Here is a 17,596-nt window from a genome sequence, read left to right on the forward strand (position 1 = left end):
AGTTACACTCTACTATAGGAATCTCTAAATAGTGTTATTTGTCACTGAAGTTGCAGAGTAATAGAGGGGATGACTCGTTTACTGTGGTGTCTTAAAAGAGCGGCGGGGCCATAGTGTGTGTGTGTGTGTGTGTGTGTGTGTGTTTGTTTGTGTCTCCCCCAGCTGAAAATACTGCAGTCTTCGTCATGCCTGGCTGGCTCACAGCAGTGTGATGTAAGGGCCTATTTTTTCCTCTGCTGCTTTAAAGTGATGGAGTCCAGTTTGGCTGGGCTTTGTTTGGGGAAAACACTACATCAAACAAGACAGACGTCGATCCTACCACCCGTGTGTGTGTAGTAACTGGTGTGGCAATGCAGCACAAAAACAGTTTGAGTCCTCAGTAAATGGGGTTATATAGAGTCATAAGAGTCACGTCTCCTCTTCAAGGCATTGGTCTGCACACATCCAAAATATGAAACATAAGGATCCTCAAACACCCCTGGCCTTTTGGTGTCGGTCCTCCCCTCCCTCTCGTCCTTTCTCCCTGTTCCGCTTTGTTTCCTCTAATGTCGTCACTCTGTCTTTCTCTCTGCCAGCAACTTCAGTAAAGCAGTGACAGTGTTTACCCTTCCATCCAGCGGACAAGCGAGAGATCCTATAGGATGAGTGGCAGACAGGCCCATTTCTGTTGATTTTAATAAGGGTTGATGGACTCTGAGGTCTGACTCACTGCATAGTGTCTGTGAGGGGCACAGGACAACCATGCCTAGTTAAGAGTAACGGCTTACCTCATCAGTGCCATGGTCGGTATATCACAGGTCTCGTCCTTGTCTGGAAGGAACAACCCCATTTACTGTCCTGCTCACAGGCACTTCAGGCAAATGCCTGTCCATGCAGAAAAACAGAATCATTCTACGCATGTCAAACTAATGCCTCGGTGGCCTGCAGGACCAACTGAAGCAGGGTTTAAGTTTACACAAATGCTCTTGTCGGCCATTAAAAGGCATAGGAAGAAGAACATGTAGAAGACGGCGACAAGTGCAGCTATACAGGTGATTTACTCACAAAACTTTTGTGCACAGTGCGCCATCGTCAACTCTCTGCTCTGTGTCTCTGTCTCTCTCTGCGTGTGTATGTGCTATGGCTCCCCCCCGGCTGCAGTGAAACACCGCCATGGGTGGGGCTGAGCTCCCGGTCAGAGGCAAGATGGAGTGGTGGAGAGCTGCACACTCGCCTCACCACTGCAAGTCCAACAAAAGCCCCACAAAAAAAAAAATAATAATATAATAATAATAATAATAGTCATTTATTAATATAATCTGCGCAAAAGACTTACAGACGAGGAAAATAAACACTCAGCAGAATACAGTTCATGACAAGTCCCAGGTTTTGAGTCCTAAACAAGTCATAATGCGTTCTTCGCCAAATGTAATGCCATTTTTAAAAGAATAATATATTAAAGAGGCCATATTATGCTCTTTTTCAGATTCATACTTGTATATGGGGGGTGTACTAGCGTAGGTTAACATGCTTTAATCTGTTTGTTCTTTTAGGGGGTGAACCTCAAAGTACAAGCCGGCAAAGGAATCAACAACACTACAACATGTACAACGGCTGAAACAGAGACAAAGTGGATTTGGGGAGTTTGCTTGCAGCAAAATGACGGGAAATGATTCGATGTGTGGCACATTTTTTTAAATAACATAGTTGTTAATCTTTGGGCTTGGGGGAAAGTATCAAATATTAGTATAAGTGAAGTCATTTGTGTAAAAGTCCAAGTCTAAAATTGCTTGATCTTTTTTTTAATCTTCCCCAACTTTATGGAAATGAAATATTAAAAAGGACAAGACAAAACAGAAGTCCTCAGTTCCAGTTATTTAACAGTTACTGTGAGGAATATAATTAAACCATGATACAGTCTAATCACGTACCATAAATCTGGGTGAAATCCAATCCCTGAAATACAAATCAAAACATCAAAAATGTCGTAGGTTGGGTTTCTGCTGAACCCCTTGCATCAAGTATAATTCTGGCTTAACAAATCACCCATATCTACACTTGGGCATGGCAGCTATTTCTTGAACACAAAGCATGGCAAAAGTAAAAAACCTGCCGAGACATCAATGATTGAGGTTTCAGCCCCATTTGAAAGAGCAAAGCAGGACTCAAAAGTGTTTAATTTAATGACTAAATGAATAACCCCTCATGAGCTTTATAACCCAATTTAAAAACGTGCCAAAGGGAAATATAAATAGTTTGAATTTGTCACAGGACACTGCTCCTTGTTGCCCTTCATTTTAAACAAGAGCCACATCTGATGTACCCTGTGAAAGCAGACTCTGGCACTGCTGGTGCTTGTATTATCTTACAGGGAAAAGTCAAAGCTACATTGATCAATATTTGTGATCTGAACATGGAATCTAATGACTGGCTGTAATGTGAAAGGGTCACTCGTACTGTCGAAACCACTGAGAATCAACACTCTGCAGCACTATCAGCACTATGCAGCTTTCGGCCCCTATTAAGTAGTGCATTGTATCATCAGGACAAACAATGAACCGCATCTTTGAAGATTATTCAACAGCCCGTCCTTTATTGAACACATCTCAAGTGTACGCTCCTTTGTCATCATTTTACATTTTGTCTTTGTATCTTTTCTCCCTGTTCCTGTATCTTCCCTTCATCTCCAAATATTCTATACCTCTCAGTTAGTCTCTATTTCTACCTCTTTGTCTTTTCATCTTTTTGTCTGTAGAGCAGCTTTCACTCTATTGTTGCCTCCCTTTTCTTTTGGCGGGACACATTCACTCCCATCTCCCATTCTGCTCTGGCCTACAGCATTATAGGCTACCCAAATAAAGAAAGGAAAACACAATTTGTATTCTGGACCACGTCTGTGATGCGAGAGGAAAGAGGAGAGTGGGAAGAAGGAGGGGGGAGAAAAAAGGCAGTGAAGGGAGGAGGGGCTGTTAAAGTAACAGTTTGAAGACTGGTTAAATTCATTGGACCCTAGTTGGTGTGGGGGAATTCGCTTACATTGTCGGCAGATTTGTTACTTCTTAAGGGGGGAAGTTTGACCTTGAGTCAGCAAGACGAAATACACTCACGTGAGAGAAGGTACTACACTGTCATCCACTTGTATCATAATAATGATTCTCACTTCTGCTGCCGCTTGTAATTAGGCATTCATCTTGCAGAGTACTATTCATCCATCTAATTTTATGCATCATTACACAAGTGGTTCGTATATTGACACATGACTTTTCTGCACTGCGCTTGAGTTCGCTGGTGGTTGTTTGGAATTGTCTAAATATAGACTCACAGTGTATCCTCACAGTTGGATAATGATGCATTTAGTGGAGTATGAGAGTAAGTTGGATGGCTTTCCACACATCGCAACTCAAGTGCTCATCACTACACTTTTTTTTTCAGTGCTTGTGGCATGGTGTGTATACTTGCGTTTGAATCTGCATTTGCGTGAGTGAATAATGCTCGACCACACGCATGAGTGTGCACACGAATGCCAATTTGTGCCAGTATGGGTGTGTTGCCCCGTATCCCTAACCCCAGCAGGGATGCCTGGTCAGCAGCAGCAGCTGACACCCTCTTGTCACTGACAGCATCTCCTGCAGTGCTTCGAGAGAGAGAGAGATGGAGGGGGGTAGCTCTCCATTGACCTTGCAGCAGAAAACCCTAACAGTTACAGCGGGAGTAGCACACTCTCGACTGCTCATACACAAAGACACCCACTCCAAGACGGGCATACACCACACACACACTCTCCCTCTCAGCCTTTCATGTTCATTCTGACACTCAGTCCACACTCTGGCTCTTAGGACTGGCTTCAGGCCTGTTTGCCGCTGCCAGCCTTCTTACAAAGCACAAGAAAGCGGGCAGGATGGAAAATGGATGGAAGGCAGGGGGTTGAGCATGGAATATGCACATCATCATATAAAGGAAATAAATGTGCAGTCATTCATAAAGCTACAAAGGACAGGGCCAGTGTAACTCAGTTTTACCTTTAGGTTAAGAAGAGAAATACACAGAGTTTGTGTAGTGACATACATAACAACCTCCGGAAGTACAGCTTCTGTACATGTCGGGTAATGTGTATTAAACTGCTATATAATGCTGTAACATCCACACAGACTTCCACAGATAATCACACATACATGCACCCCTAAACCCCCTTGAAGTCAGCCTCAAAGTCTTTGTTCCATATGAGTGCAATATAAAAATGAAAATAGCCGCATCAAAGCATCGCCTGTCTCCAATCTAATGCCTCTTACCGACGATAACACAGGCCTCAGCCTGGCATCGCTTGATTGAGTATGACACTGAAGTGAATGGGTTTCATGAAGGAGTGCAATATGGGTTAAACACCTGTCATTGAGTGTTGCTTCTGCTGCTGGCTTGTGTTTATCCTGCTAGATCAGATCAGTGATAGAAATTCTGAATGAAAACAACACAGTATTTAAAGCCTTGAGGTGCATTTTATTGCCTACAACCCACAGGGAAATACTATGCAAGTTTAATTATTTGTGAACCAACACTTTGAAGAGGCATCCAAAAGCATCCAAAGACAGAAATAATGTCCAACATACTATGTGTTTGTGTGACAGCTCAGAATTATTTAAAGGGGAAACTTATTTTACGCCTCAAAGTCTGGACAGGCCTTGGGGAGTATTAAAAAACTGTATAAACCTTTTGTGGTTCCTGAGGCAGCTATGCAAAATCTAAGAAATTGCCTTAAGTGATGTCACTTGAGGCAGCATCAGTTGGGTCCAAAGATTACAAGTTTAAAACTGAAAAAATCTGGGACTGTGGGGTTATGGTATACACATCAAATCTGTTGACTGACAGCAAGTCAACAAATGCAATTAATTTTCTATGGAGAGCACGAGATCCAGCTTTCAACTTTATGCAAATTAAGTCCATCCAGGGTAATTCAGCAATCTCACAAAACTCAGATCAAACTTTAAACTAGGCAGTGCTGAATCAAGATTCTGTTACTGCTTTGCCTATTTCTTGATTCAAATGTTTTCAGAAGCATATTTTAGTTTATTGTTTAGTCATCATATGTATGTTTCTGAGCTGGCTGCCATTGTTGAAAGCTCCATAACCAAGCACCACCCAACTATTAGTCTATATTAGTTTCTATGGATTTCCTCCAGACTCTCCTTCTTTTTCTTGGCCTTCTCGGTTCATGAAGTAGAGTCATACAGCATGGCATATGCATAAATATTTTGCTTAATTTATAAAATGTCTGGGCATGAACCACCTCTATCTGTTCGCAACGTGTTTTTAGATTTTTGTTTTAGTATTTCTGCTTTATTGGATAGCTAGAGAGAGACGGGAAGGGAGAGAGATAGGGGATGACATGCAGCAAATCTGGGCCGCTGTGGTAAGGCCTTGAGGTATGGTGTTTGCCCTCTAGGTGAGCTACCAGGACACTCACACCTTTAAACCAATTCACCCCTCAGCAAGTATTTGTACAACAGAGAGAATAAGTGAGACGGGAAGTTTTGAAGCTTTTCTGTTGGGAATGTTTCTGCATAAAACTGAGTAGGAAAGCAGGCGATAATGCAGAGATTGGCGGGGGGAGAATATGGGAGGAGGGATAAGGATTGCGGATTAAATTAAATGTAGTAGTCAGGGAATTGGAAATGAAGGTCAGACGAAAGGGGAGTACGGTAAGAGGAGGAAGCGATAAATGGAAAGAGAACTTCCCTGCAGCTGTTCTGGCTTTTGTTCCTTAGGGGTGGGATGTGGTCTGGGATATGACATTCAAGGGGGATTGATGGATATTGTTCACAACGAATGCTGCTTTGCAAGGCCACAGGCTCATCTCGCCTAATCTCTGCTATTGAGATGAGCTGTCATTCACTTCATGGGTTGATAATGCAATTTCATCTGACCATTGACAGTTCGTTGCTCCACATTAGCTTGAGCTGTTTAAGATAGCTGTGATTTGCATATAGGGAACTGGCATTTTACCCTAGTATTTCCTTTTTCCACTTCTCTTGTGTTGTGCTGGGAGCCAAGAAGTTTTGACTCACTTTGAATAATCCTATTTTGAAAATATTAGATATGGAACAGGAACGGGGAACAGGTAGAATTTAAAGTGATGCTCCATTTCTTTTTTTTATATATATTTGAACTTTTAAGGACATAACCAAAGAGCCTAAGTTTATAAACTAGAAAAGAGATGCAGCTTTATTTATTTTTTACATCAGCATTTTTCTGAAATTTGAAGTAAAATAGTTACATACAATACTGTAGGTGTGTGAACTTTATTCAAGGATTAGTGACCTTTGAAGGCATAGTTCAGCATTTTCTTTCTTTTTTCTGTTATTGCATTTTGCTTTATTTGGATAGTGATAGTGGAGAGTGACAGAAAAGGCAGGGAGGGAGGGGGGGATGACATGCAGCAAGGGGCCAAGGGCCAGATGTAAGGATTCAGCCTTGATATGTGGTACGCGGCCTACTAGGTAAGCTCTAATCTTTCTTGCCAAGAGTTAGACAAGGAGATTGATACAGCTCTTGTGTCTTGGTCATTATGTAGCTTGAGCCAGCAGCCAATTTGCTTAGAAACAGCTAGCCTGGCTCTGTCCGGAGGTAACAAAATCCATCTACCAACACCTCTAAAGCTCACTAATTAACACGTTATATAGTCTTTGTTTTTTAGCTGCCTTGTCGTCACCGTGAGGTTGAGGCCAGGGAATCAGCGGAGTATCCAGAAAGGGAATCTACCCATGCCACACTGTATGTTGTTTTTGTCTTTACAAAATTTGGGATCTATAGAAGTGCTGGACAGAGCCAAAGTAGCTGTTTCTCCCTGTTTCCAATCATTGGGCTAAGCTAATCTAACCAGGTATTGGCTGTGGCTTTATATTATATAGTATATCAGACTATTCTTAATAATATTAGACCCCTCTTGTTTTATTGTCCCTGATTGAATGGAGGTGTAATCATATAGCAAATTATCAGTACAAGTAATGATAAGTTTGTTAATATTCAGTAACAATTGTATGAATGATGGGTGGACTGTTGTAGTGTGTGTGTGTGTGTGTGTGTGTGTGTGTGTGTCCATATTATTATTAATAGTAGTATTTTTATTTTATTTTATAAACCCTTAAAGTAAGAACCAATGAAAAAGCGGGATTTCTATAATCCAGCATAAATGTATTGTGGTTGCACAAACTAACTCAGAACAAAATGGCATTTGTTGACCGAGTAAACGTTTCACCTTAGGATTGATATTCACTGCATAAAAACCAATGTAAATCTTTATATACCATGACTTGGTTCCCCAAAGATGAAGGCTTTAAGTGGCTTTGACAAAATAGGTCACATCATCATCCTATTTAATTTTCCTTTTCTAAAAAAAAAAAGACCAAGCTCTAAAATAAGAAAAGTCTCTATCCATTTTTGCTCGCTGTCTCTCCCATCTGACCATGGCTTCGTTAATGATCTCATTTAAGAGGTCACAGGTTTTCTAATTAGAAGTGGGGTGACTCCTGTTGCACTGGGCTGACCTCTGTGACAGTCTAAAGTTAGTATCGACTTTTTGACCTTGCTAAAAATACTCACACTTCTGTCACCGCTGTCCTTAGAAACACACCTAACCCTCCAAATAGCTCAAACAACCTCTGGGCATAAGTTCTCCCTTAAGGAAAGAGAAGTACTTTGCTTGAAGAAAATGTATATAAAGGGAAGTTGCTGTTTAGTGTGCGTGTAGGTAAGGGTGGTTTTATGTGTGCTTTGTGACAATACTTCAACATATGATGCATGAGCGAAAGGGAGAAAGAGGAGGAAGAACAAATGAGCAACAGCACAGAATAACTTAAAGGCACTGTAATGCAGGTATTACAATGTTGCCATCATAAGGCAGCATAACACCTGAGACCTTCCACTCATTGTGATTGTGTACCGTACCTTCACATGACCTCACAAAGTCCAGCTGAGCACTGTGTGGCAGAACACTGTGCACCTCCACAGTGTCATCACTTATTCAAATAATAGCTAAACCTCAACATCTGATGTTTCAGTAGATGCTGTTCACTTCACGCTCATAATTCCTTATTAGCAGGTGGCTCAGTTCCAGCACTGGTCCCACCCACACAAACAATCACTTGTATGCACAACCTTACATCAGTGTCTGCGGGCGTACACACGCGCGCACACACACGCATACACAATAATAAGCCCCCAACCAGCAGCGTTGGGCACGTTTTTCACTGATCATCCTGCCTATCAACGAGACCATCAAACGCTCCTCCAGATGCCAGCCGCTGCACACAACATCTGTCCTTGACCTTGGCAATATAGACTCACTAGTGACGACTCCAGAGAGGTTGTCTGTCTATCATAGCTTTCTGTCTAGGCCTATTAATATATCATTTTGTGTGTGTGTGTGTGTGTGTGTGTGTGTGTGTGTGTGTGTGTGTATGTGTGTATGTTGTGTAAATGTGATTGGGTAGTTGGTTTGGGAAGTGCGTGCACCTGTATAAGCGTATTTGTATCAGTTTGCATCTGCCAGACAATGTTCAGTGACCCATGGTGCTACGGCATGCCATAAATTGTGATTTTTATCAACTTAGATGACTTTGCATGCAGCCGCCCTATACACTCACACTGCGTAGGGCTCTGCAAATGTGCAAGGGCCCCACCTCTCCCTAGTGTCAAAGCGGGTGTCAGTGTTTGAGAACAGAAATCAGGTAAACTCGTGTTCTCTCCAAGTTTGATGTCAGTAAATAACATTAAGTTGCTGTACAGTTTGCAGTGAATCTCTCCACTCTGTCTGTCTCACTTACAGCTGACAGTGCAGCTTTTGGTCTGTCTGTCTGTGTCTTCCAGGGCTGTTCTGTGACTTTGTGTCTGACAAAAGTGAGAATAAAATACAACTATTTATCACGTTTGATAAACACCAACAGGCAGCAGTGTTTATTAACAGCAGCTCGGGAAAGATAACCATGTTGCACGTGCTGCACGTGCACGAAATGTTCTCTGGGCACCAGTCCGGACAATATATGGGCGTGATGGCATTCAGATGCATATCATTTTTAAATAAGACTATAATTATCAAGTCATTCAGTCAAGGTTTAGTTAGTTATGGTTAGTAACTCTGTAATGCGAGATGTAAAGCAATGGATTGACATTGACTCTTGATTAAATATTGAATTTACATGTTGATTAGCTGGGCATACTGGGCAATATGGATGCACATCTCTCATTCAATAATAACCATGAAGTATTCAGTCAAGCCATAGTATAAACACTATTTTATATCTGAAAATGTATTAAAGGAAATCTGGGTTAGCCAGTTTGAATGGTCCGCAGTCTATAGACTTAGCTAATTGTATAATATTGTGGGGACTGGACTAATTATCAGGCATCAGAGCCAAATCTAAGTTTTTAGTTTTTATTTCTACATTTATATTTTCTACAATGTTAATATTGATATATGAGAAGAATTACATTGGGGGCAGTGGGATGTCAGGTGTGACTGTGTCAATGGCAAATAGTTTACATGGTTAATGGCTTATGCAGGAGGGCCCTCAAGTAGAATTTTGCTTAGGGCCCAAGGAGATAAGCAAATGTAGCACAAATAATGTACACATGATTGCTGTACATTTATGATTCCACACTGTTTCTGATTGCCACCAAACCTCCAGTTTTCCTTCTTTTCTTAAACCTGCATCTCAGAAAAAAAGTATGACATCTTCCTTATTCCCTTTTATCAAAATCTGTGTTTTAATTAATGTCTTTTAACAAGGGCCCTGAACACTGGGTTAATTGTGCTTTTCATGACAAAATCAGTGCAAATGCAAATTGTCTCTGAGTGACCTTTGTGCCGTGGCTGGGAACGGTGTTTTAATTATCCAGACAACCTCTTAAGTGGTGGAGAAACCGTAGTGACGAGGTGACCATATGCTCGGCAGTCGCAACTAATCTTACAGTCATATTTCAGCTTGTAGGTGGCCGTGAAGAAGAGGGAGAAGGAGATTAATGCTGACAACAGATTTATACAATAGTAAGATGAGGTAAAACTAAGAGAATGGAGAGTCAGGAGGAGAGATGATGCTAATGTTAAAGACTAAAAACATAAAGGTCAAGAAGAAAAACCAAGATCAAAATCACCGTACCAGAGAAAAAACATTTCCATTTCCCAGGATGCATCTTTCCATGGATTTTTGCCCACACTGATGTGCTTCCTTCTGACTACTCACAATTAACTGACCCTCTCCTGATACTCTCTCACTACAATAACAAGCCCACACAAACAACCACCCCTCTATCTTTCCCAGTAAAATTTCCCTATCCAGTCCACCCACTGGCAGGCTTCCATCCTACTCACTCACATTCAGTCAAGTCTCCACACAACAGTGAACAGCAGAGGAGAGAAAACAGGCGACCAGAGGGCAATTGGTAATGTAGGACAAAGGATAGGCTCCCCAACAATACACATACAGACATACTGCATATACACACACATGCATGCCTTTACACAATCATCACCCAAACCACAAGTAACAAGTATTCAGACCGCACACAAGTTTTACAGGTCTGCACAATGCAAGGTAGCAGCCTTACTTACTTTGAAAATACATGTACAGTTGCTGTTTGTGTTCATTTCTGTCTGTGGTGTGGCTCCAGAAATGACAATGTCGGTCTGTCCAACCCATTCTCCTCCCAGGTTGTCAAATATCGAGGCTGCTTTGTCACGTCCTGCTGCATCTTTTTCACACACTGTAAAACGGTTTGCTAAGGTTTTGGCAATAAAACCACTTGGTTCACTCTTTATGTCACCTGGACTTATTAAAGGCTTTCTGGCAGCCGTGTGAAGGGGGCGGGGCATGAAAAACAGCAGTATGTGAGGACCCTGCAATGACGAAATGTATTTCAAATGTTCATTTGTTTTGTGCATTTTTGTGAAATGTCTCAACAACTATTGTATAGGCTAATCGATTCCAATAATACCTGCAAAACTATTCATGAGCATCAACTGTACTTTGTGTTAACATGCTAAAGTAAGATGGTGAACAACACACTTGCCTTGTCATTGTGAGCAGTGTGAGCGTGTTAGCATGCTGAGGATAGCATTAAGCTCAAACAGCCTCAAAAGAGCTGCTAGCATGGCTTTAGAGTCTTATTCTTGTTTTATATTAATGCTGTTTGAAGAGTCCAAAATTAAATGATATTAGATTTTTTACATTTAAAATGGACCTACATTACACCTAATTATATTTTAAATGATTTCACAGTTTTAGATTGATTTTTAATCAGGGCAGAGATCTGCATGCCCCATTAGTGAGAATAAGTGCAAGGACTCAGTCACACATTTTAGCACAGTCTTTTAAAACAAACCATTGAAGCAAGTCTTCTTTGGATCATTCACCTCATAATAGGCTAAATCAGGAGCCATTAAGTGGCAATATACAAGAACAGTTTATCATCCCCTACATGTAAAACGTAAAGAATCCTAAATTAGTCTTACAACGTAAAATGCTGTTTCATCCCCAGTAAGCCTTTCTTTGTTTGCACTTCTTTTGGCAAAAATGAGTGTCCCCTTTCCCAAGTAATGGATTTCTCATCTTCTTGTGACAAATTTTCAAATGAAGATGTCCGTTCAGTTCATTTGCTGACAACAACGTTGGCGGTCTGTCCCTGAACACAACATAACATGGATATACAAGAGTATACAAGAGTGGATCATGTGTTAGTGTGAACGTCTGTGTCTGGATCCATGAACTGTGACAGAGAGAAAAGTGCATATACACACAGATACATACTTATGACACACATCTTTTTTAATCTTAACTGACAAGCCACCAGAGCCACCTCATACTAGCACTTAAGGACCAACGAGACCACATTTTGTCAATACACACAAACATGCACACACTCAGTGAACCCAGTCTGAATGTTACGGTACTTGAATACTTTTCCCAGTCCACCTGTCACAATTCCACTGACACTGGTGTGAAATTTCTCCTACACTGGTTCTCTGCGCTTACCTAAACACGCCAGCATCTGTACTGCACAGCTCCACACACAGTCATTCTTTCTTTTTCTCTTCAGCCTTCTCACACACTCATCAACACTTGCACCTGTCGGTCCCTCTTCTTGTCTTCCTTCCCAGTTCATATATGGATATATATACTATAACTATTGTCTCTCTATCACATAGTCCCACACTGTGAGGTCTCCTCCCCCTGGAGCATTATTTCACACCTGGGTATTTCACACTCCACAGAGCTCCACGCTCATTAAATCCCTGAATTCCCATGGAATAAGGAAAAGATATGCTACCATGTATCACTCCTGACTTTTATATCTAATGGAGAAGTGATGATAAAGTTTATAGTGACGTATGATGAGTGGGTTTTAGAGTGGCGAAAGATAGCACAAGGGGCAGGAGGGAAGGTCCAGTTGGGTCTGTGGATGATTAATGTATAACTGTAATCCTAAAAAGAAGAGGATGGGGTTTTTTTACGTATTTGTGCTCTCCTCTGAAGGGAAGCTGACTAAAATTCTTGCGTCTCTCCTACTTTTTATCTGCCTTCTTGTTTGTCTTCCATGTCTCACCCTGTCTTTTCAAACTTATCTTTTAAATGGTTCAAATTCTAAATCTATGACACAGCATTTTCTCTGGAAGTCCTCATCTACAAAACATACTTGTGGTGTACCTCAAGGGTCTATTCTGGGTCCTAACCTATTCTCTATTTACATGCTATCCCTTTGTTCAATATATATTTTTGTGTATATGCAGATGATACACAATTATATCTTCCATTCAACCCTACTGATTCTTACCCTACTGTGTGGCTGTACAAAGGACTGCTTTGAGGGTGTTAAGTGTAGCTTCTCCAGTTTAATGAGGGCAAGACTGAGATTATTATGTTTTAATCACCAAGCCTAACAACTTGGCTTCATGCAACATCCCATCTTCCAGAAATGTAGGATTATGTTTGATTCTTAACTGAACTTTGACCACCAAGTACAAGGGGTTATTCAGTCTTGATTTTATCAGTTAAGAAATATCTCTAAACGGGAACCCATTTCTTTCTGCTATTGACCAGAAGTTATTAATTCTGTCTGAATTTTTTTGAATAACTTACTTGAGTAGCATGAGTGACCATGCATTTTCTGCTGTGGTGGAATTAATTACTATTGGCAATCCACCCCACTACCTTTTTATTTTCCTTTAAATGTCAGCTAAAATGTACCTTTAAAAGATGGCATTTAACTGCCTTGTTTGGTTTTAAATCTACAGGACAGTATAATGTAAATATAATATAAATAATTTATTTTCTCATTTTCATTTATTTTACTTTTTAGCCATTCCAGCTGCATGGCAATGTCGGTATGTAAGTTCACCACTTTGGTCTAGACTAAAATATCTCAACAACCATTAAATGGATCATGACATTTTGTACTGACATTCCTGGTCACCAGATTTCTTCTGATTCTGGTTACTTGTTGGCTTTTCCTCTAGTGTCACCATGAGGTTGACTATTGGATGAACGGCCATGAACTTTGCTGCAGATAGTCAAGGCAGCTGGAGGTCAAATCCATTATTTCAGTAAATATCTCAACATCTACTTTCCATTGTATTTCAGCCTATTTTTTTCATCTCACTTTCTTTCTCTCTGTCCTTTTCTCATTGAGACCTGAGAAGGTAGAAGTTTCCCTTCTATGCGTCTCTACTCCTCCCTTTCTCATCTCCATCTCTCTTTCTTCTTCATCACCTCCCTGCATCTCTCCTTCCCATTCTCCAAACAAATGTCACTTTGTAATTGGCCGGCATTGGCGAGGAGATCAGCGCTGTTTGGACAGCTGTTAATCTAACCGGCTTGGCGGTGGCAGTGAGATTGTGGCGAAAGGGATGACAATCTGGAACTGCACTGAGAATGACGCAATGAGGGAGAAAGAGTTCCAAAAAAAAAAGGAAGTTTGAGTGTACACCCCAGTCTGTCCACACATCTGTCTGTCACGGTGACATTATGTTGTGCCAATGAAAAAATGGATCCACAAATTAAAATGCAGTGTCACTGTTTGTCACTCACCGTCTCCACATTCCTGTATAGTATGGACTACTTAATATAGGTATGGTTAATGTACAAGCGCATACCCTGCAGTTTCATTCAAGCATCTGCTCCAATGCCTCAGCATCACCCGCACAGGAATTTAATGGGTTTTCTCGCCCCCACCTCCCTTTCTCTTGCTTCATCTTTCCCTCTCTTTCTTTCACACGCATACACACACAATGAAGTACACACATACACACAGCACTCGGGGAACCAATCACCATCGTCTGTTTTCAGGTCCTGTTTGTGAATGGGATTTTTACGGGATAGGAAGAGGCAGGCATCGCTGCATTTGTAGGCATGCAGCTGCTACACCAGGGAAACATCACCGTCCCATTCTCTTTTTTTTTTCAAATATTTCTCTAACTCTCCATTGGCTCCTCTCTAGTTAATTTTTAGGGACCTGAGCGACGCTGGAGGTCCCTATTGTTTTTGGTTCGTTTCTTTTATTATTATTATTATTATTATTATTATTATATTTAGGACCCTTTGACTGCATTTTTGCCCCTGAACATATACGAAAGTCAATTTTATTTGGCAAGTTGTCAGGCCTGCTGAAAATGCGGGTTTACATGTGTCGCTTTCGGGTCTGCCACTAGGTGGCGCTACTATTGAAACAATTTTGACTTTTGTTATTAATAACTTTTGCATATTTTATCGCACATTCAAAAACTTATATCCACGCGTTCGGTGAATGGAGCTGAATCTCTCCATATAGGCCCGCCCACTTCCGCCTATAATTTTTTGTTACAGTGCGAAATGTCGTTAAACTACTTTTCGTGTTCCTCCTACACGCTTTGTCCGATTCGCATGAAATTTTACCTAGCACCTGGGGACCGCCCTGGCAAAAAAGCAATTTGAACATTTTCGAAATTTTAAACAATAAGCACGCTATAAAATTAGCACTTCCTGTGGAATTTTCATCAAAAGGAAGTGGACCATTTCTCCACATTGGTATGTCCGATTGACACCAAACTTGGGTGCATAGTTCCAGGTCTCTTCCTTAAGCATCGTGCACAATTTCAGGCCATCAGCACTAGGTGGCGCTCTTTAAAATGAAGACGTTTATATCTCTACAGCGGTATGTGTGATTAAGATGAAACTTGGTATGATGCTTCCCATGGCTCCCTGAGGCTCCCTTGAAAGGACAATAAAATACGCCACTAGGTGGCGCTCTTTTGGCATGAAAATCACTGTACGGACACCGTAATAGTTATGAATATGAAATTCACAGGGTGCGTGTAGAGTAGTGCCTGAAGCTCACATATCAAAATCGTGTTTGTCCTGTGTGTAGCGCCCCTACAGGATAAAAATACAGCAGCCCCGGCGCCACGTTTCACCGATATGTACGAAACTCGGTAGGCCCGTTTAGAATGTCGGGACGTACAAAAGCCTCTTGGACCCATACCCGACACCCCCGGAAGTCGGCCATTTTGATTTAAAGTTTCGATTTGCGAACTTTTGCGTTGTATTTGACGAACTCCTCCTAGGGAATTTATCGAATATGCTTTAAAATTTGTGAGTCCACTCAAAAATGGTGCTGATTAAAAGTTGTGCTATTTGTGCATGTACGTTGAAGGGCGTGTCCGTGGCGTGCCCTCAAACTTGGCCATAGTGATTCCGTGCGCATTTTGGTGTTTTGCGTTGTATTTCACGAACTCCTCCTGATTTTCGGATCTACTTCAAATTTAATCGCGCAATCCAAGACATTCATGATTAAAGTTGTGCTATTTACGACATTCCGTCAAAGGCGTACCCGTGGGGTTGCGTTGAATTTCGACCATTCCCATAAACAGATAGTACTCAACTTCAGTGTACAGTCCCACCCTGAACACGTCCTCATAACTTCAGCGTACATGATCCAATCTCAATGAAACTTCACGTGTTTGATAACAGTCCCACCCTGAACACGTCTACATGACATATTAAGACATGGTGATAGCGCCACCTTCTGGCAACAGGTGGTAGCGCTGCATGGCGATTTTGTGCTGCGTTCGTGAAATGACCGTGCCAGTGCGACTTGTCAATTCAGTGGATTCGCCATGAAATACCACTCATAACTTCAGTGTGCAATGTCCATCTCCAGTGAACTTCTATATTCTGTAACAGTCTCGCCTGAACACGTCCTCATAACTTCAGCGTCGTCGTCCAATCTCATGAAACTTCACGTGTGTTCGCAGTCCCGCCTGAACTTGTCTACATGACAATATTAAGACATAGTGATAGCGCCCCTTCCGGCAACAGGTGGTAGCGCTGCGTGGCGTTTTGGCTGATTTACGTGACATTTTCATGTTGTGGTCCCAAGTGTTCGCGGCCGCGGCGGCCGCGCACGCCCGGTTGGGTGGGGTGCGGGTCCGCTCCGCTGCTTGGCTTTAATTTATGATTGAGTTTGTTTTTTTCTCATGCCCTCATTTCCATTTTTGCTTTTCTTTCCATCTCCTGAACTCTCTCTGATTCTTTTTTGTCTTTTAGGATGCAGCAGTGGATTGTTGCATCAAAATAGCCCTTCTTTTGCCATGCTTTTCTTTCACTTTTCCCCTGACACATCATCACTGTCATCTTCATCATCATCATCTAGTAATGTTTGCCTCTTTTATATCTTTTTCACCCTCCTGTCATGTCACTCTCCCATATACTGCAGAACAGCTGGATTGCTCCAATACACCTTTTTGTCTCTCCCCATATTCTCTTCTTTTCACCAGTCATCCCATCTGAAGCAGCAGCTGATGCAGGTTAATGACCACCACCACCAACACACACAGACACACTGTAGACACTTACCTCCAGTGATAGAGTCTTCGTCCCGACTGCTTCTGAACCTTCAGTGGTTGGAGGAGGAGAGGCAAGCCTGCGAGCTTCTGGCGGCTAAAGAGAAGTGGAGGAGAGAAAGAGACAAAAAGAGAGAGAAAGAGAGATAAAAGACAAGACACTGCAGAGAGAGTGAGAGGTATAAAGAGAGAGAGAGAGAGAGAGAGAGAGAGAAAGTGGACGAGAGCAGGCGGGCTGTGTGAAGAGGAGGAGGGTGCTCCGGCTGGCTGGAGGTGAGATGAAGGGGAGAAAGAGAGAGGGAGGGAGAGATAAAGGAAGAGGGAGGGAGAGAGTGAGAGTGCGCTGGATTGGGATAGGAGGGGATTGTGTGATGTTTGAGAAGAGGAGGAGGAGGGATTGCAGGGAATGGAGGAAGAGGAAAGTTGGAGATAGGAGGGAGGGAGGAGGGACAAGGATTCAGAGGCAGAGAAGAAAGAGAGGAAGAGGGGAAGAGAAGGGAGGAGAAGCAGGAAGGGCAGAGAAGAAGAGAGAACACTGAAAGAGGTATATTTACACTGTAATCCAGAAGGCTCTGATAATTTGGAGGAAAAGAAGTGAAACCATCAGATTTTACAACACAACTCTCTTTACTCCATTACAACTGTAACCTTTTACAGCCACCAAAAAATACAAGTACAACTCATGTCAAGCCGTCACATGCTGCCGGTCTCTGGAGACAATCAATTTCAGAGTGGAGAAAATGTCCTTCCATCCAT

At 41.9% G+C, this 17,596-nt stretch overlaps 1 protein-coding gene across 1 annotated transcript in view; it reads right to left on the minus strand.

The window, feature by feature from the left end:
• The window catches only part of pvalb6 (parvalbumin 6), a 47,708-nt gene extending 30,609 nt beyond the window's left edge, over nt 1–17,099 (minus strand). Inside the window, exon 1 of the mRNA XM_051388928.1 lies at nt 16,854–17,099. The gene's annotated coding sequence lies outside the window, so the exon portion shown is untranslated. The remainder of the gene's footprint in view (nt 1–16,853) is intronic.
• Nucleotides 17,100–17,596: the final 497 nt, after the last annotated feature.

The sequence above is a fragment of the Dicentrarchus labrax genome, unplaced genomic scaffold (assembly GCF_905237075.1).
Source record: "Dicentrarchus labrax unplaced genomic scaffold, dlabrax2021, whole genome shotgun sequence".
Classification (NCBI taxonomy): Eukaryota; Metazoa; Chordata; class Actinopteri; family Moronidae; genus Dicentrarchus; species Dicentrarchus labrax.